Below are 3,264 nucleotides of genomic sequence, written 5' to 3'. Positions count from 1 at the left end.
GGGGATAGCGTCATTTAAAGAACGAGGGTCAGCACGATGTAAAAAAAATAGAAAAAAAACCGGAGGTGCCTGCCGGAGATGAGGCCATTACGTCTCGCCTTTAGGTGTCCTCCTCGGGATGGCGTCATTTAAAGAACGAGGGTCAGCACGATGTAAAAAAAACCGGCATAAAAAAAACCAGAGGAACCTGCCGAAGATGAGGCAATTACGGCTCGCCTTTAGGTGTCCTCCTTAGGATGCGTCATTTAAAGAACGAGGGTCTGCACGACGTAAAAAAAACCGGAGCAGCCTACCGAAGATGAGGCCATTATGGCTCGCCTTTAGGTGTCCTCCTCGGGATAGCGTCATTTAAAGAACGAGGGTCAGCACGATGTAGAAAAAAGCGGCATAAAAAAAATCGGAGGAGCCTGCCGAAGATGAGGCCAATACGGCTCGCCTTTAGGTGTCCTCCTCGGGATAGCGTCATTTAAAGAACGAGGGTTACCACAATGTAAAAAAAAATCGAAAAAAAAACCGTAGGAGCCTGCCGAAGATGAGGCCATTACGGCTCGCCTTTAGGTGTCCTCCCCGAGATAGCGTCATTTAAAGAACGATGGTCAGCACGACGTAAAAAAAAACAGAAAAAAAACCGGAGGAGCCTGCCGAAGATGAGGCCATTACGACTCGCCTTTAGGTGTCCTCCTTAGGATAGCATCATTTACAGAACGAGGGTCTGCACGACGTAAAAAAAACCGGAAAAAAAAACCGGAAGACCCTGCCGAAGACGAGGCTATTACGGCTCGCCTTTAGGAGTCCTCCTCGGGATAGCGTCATTTAAAGAACGAGGGTCAGAACGATGTAAAAAAAATGGAAAAAAAACCGGACGAGCCTCCCGAAGATGAGGCCATTACGACTCGCCTTTAGGTGTCCTGCTTAGGATAGCGTCATTTACAGAACGAGGGTCTGCACAACGTAAAAAAAATTGGAAAAAAAACCCGGAAGAGCCTGCCGAAGGTGAGGCCATTACGGCTCGCCTTTAGGTGTCCTCCTCGGAATAGCGTCATTTAAAGAACGAGGGTCAGCACGATGTAAAAAAAAACAAAAAAAAAACCGGAGGAGCCTACCGAAGATGAGGCCGTTACGGCTCGCCTTTAGGTGTCCTCCTCCGGATAGCGTCATTTAAAGAACGAGGCTCAGCACGTAGTAAAAAAAAACCAGAGGAGCCTGCAGATGATGAGGCCATTACGTCTCGCCGTTAGGTGTCCTTACTCGGGATGGCGTCATCTAAAGAACGAGGGTCTGCACGATGTAAAAAAAAATAGAAAAAAAAAATGGAGGTGCCTGTCGAAGATGAGGCCATTATGGCTCGCCTTTAGGTGTCCTGCTCGGGATAGCGTCAATTAAAGAACGAGGGTCAACACGACATAAAAAAAACGGCATAAAAAAAACTGGAGGAACCTGCCGAAGATGAGGCAATTACGGCTCGCCTTTAGGTGTCCTCCTTAGGATGCGTCATTTAAAGAACGAGGGTCTGCACGACGTAAAAAAAACCGGAAAAAAAAAACCGGAGCAGCCTGCCGAAGATGAGGCCATTACGGCTCGCCTCTAGGTGTCCTCCTCGAGATAGCGTCATTTAAAGAACGAGGGGCAGCACGATGTAAAAAAAACGGCATAAAAAAAATCGGAGGAGCCTGCCGAAGATGAGGCCATTACGGCTCCCCTTTAGGGGTCCTCCTCGGGATAGCGTCATTTAAAGAACGAGGGTCAGCACGATGTAAAAAAAACGGCATAAAAAAAATCGGAGGAGCCTGCCGAAGATGAGGCCATTACGGCTCGCCTTTAGGTGTCCTCCTCGGGATAGCGTCATTTAAAGAACGAGGGTTACCACAACGTAAAAAAAATCGAAAAAAAAAACCGTAGGAGCCTGCCGAAGATGAGGCCATTACGACTCGCCTTTAGGTGTCCTCCTTAGGATAGCGTCATTTACAGAACGAGGGTCTGCACGACGTAAAAAAAAAACGGAGGACCCTGCCGAAGACGAGGCTATTACGGCCCGCCTTTAGGTGTCCTCCTCGGGATAACATCATTAAAAGAACGAGGGTCATAACGACGTAAAAAAAATGGAAAAAAAAACCGGAGGAGCCTACCGAAGATGAGGCCATTACGACTCGCCTTTAGGTGTCCTCCTTAGGATAGCGTCATTTACAGAACGACGGTCTGAACGACGTAAAAAAAAAACTGAAAAAAAAAACCAGAAGAGCCTGCTGAAGGTGAGGCCATTACTGCTCGCCTTTAGATGTCCTCCTCGGGATAGCGTCTTTTAAAGAACGAGGGTCAGCACGATGTAAAAAAAAAACAAAATTGAGTAGATTTTCATGTTTCCCTTGATTGAACCAACCATATGTGAATTCATGCCATTTCATGAGGTTTTATGCTATATTTGTTGCATATTATGAAAGATTGAATACCTCATTATTTTAAGCATAGCTTTGATAAGTTTGGTTGATCAATGATAGGTGAAGAAATCTTGGAGAAAGGTTGAAGCAAAGAGGAATGGCTAGAAGTGAAGAATGGAAGTTGATCTTGGAGGCATGAAGTTAGCCCCAACGTTAGCCCCCTAACTTGGAGGCTAACGTTGGGCATGAAGTGCTCCCTGGGCTCCCCACGTTTGAGCCAACGTTAGTCCCCTAACTTGGAGGCTAACGTTGGAACTTGAGAGTTTCTCCCTGGGCTACCAACGTTTGCGCCAACTTTAGCCCCCTAACTTGGAGGCTAACGTTGGAACTTGAGAGTTTCTCCCTGGGCTACCAACGTTTGCGCCAACTTTAGCCCCCTAACTTGGAGGCTAACGTTGGCACATGAATCACAAAGGGAGGGGCACCAACGTTTGCGCCAACGTTAGCCCCCTAACTTGGAGGCTAACGTTGGCGCCACTAGCACTAAGCAAGGCCAACGTTAGGGTCAAAGTTAGACCCCTAACGTTGGCACCAACGTCCAAACCAGAGAATATTGCTTGCTGCTATGAAAAGTTGGGGTCAAAGTTAGACCCCTAACTTTGGCCCTAACGTTGGGACCAACTATGGCTAACTTCAAAACCGGTTCAATTGGTTCACTTCAGTTCTTCTTCAAACTTCAAGAGCAATCAACCAAGGCCTCTTTCAACCCAATTCCACCAAGAACAAAGGCCCAACTCAAGGCTTGAAGATCATTTTGGAAAGTGTATAAATAGGATAGAATTCAAGTTATTCAGGGAGCTTTCCTTTTAGAATTTTCATAGTAGTTTTC

At 46.6% G+C, this 3,264-nt stretch overlaps 1 long non-coding RNA gene across 1 annotated transcript in view; it reads left to right on the top strand.

Moving 5' to 3' along the window:
- Positions 1 to 375, top strand: part of LOC107608623 — an 11,999-nt gene extending 11,624 nt beyond the window's left edge. Inside the window, exon 2 of the long non-coding RNA XR_001612942.2 lies at positions 325 to 375. This is a non-coding gene — a long non-coding RNA (uncharacterized LOC107608623). The remainder of the gene's footprint in view (positions 1 to 324) is intronic.

The sequence above is a fragment of the Arachis ipaensis genome, chromosome B07 (assembly GCF_000816755.2).
Source record: "Arachis ipaensis cultivar K30076 chromosome B07, Araip1.1, whole genome shotgun sequence".
Classification (NCBI taxonomy): domain Eukaryota; kingdom Viridiplantae; phylum Streptophyta; class Magnoliopsida; order Fabales; family Fabaceae; genus Arachis; species Arachis ipaensis.
This window is presented reverse-complemented; position numbering and strand designations above follow the sequence as displayed.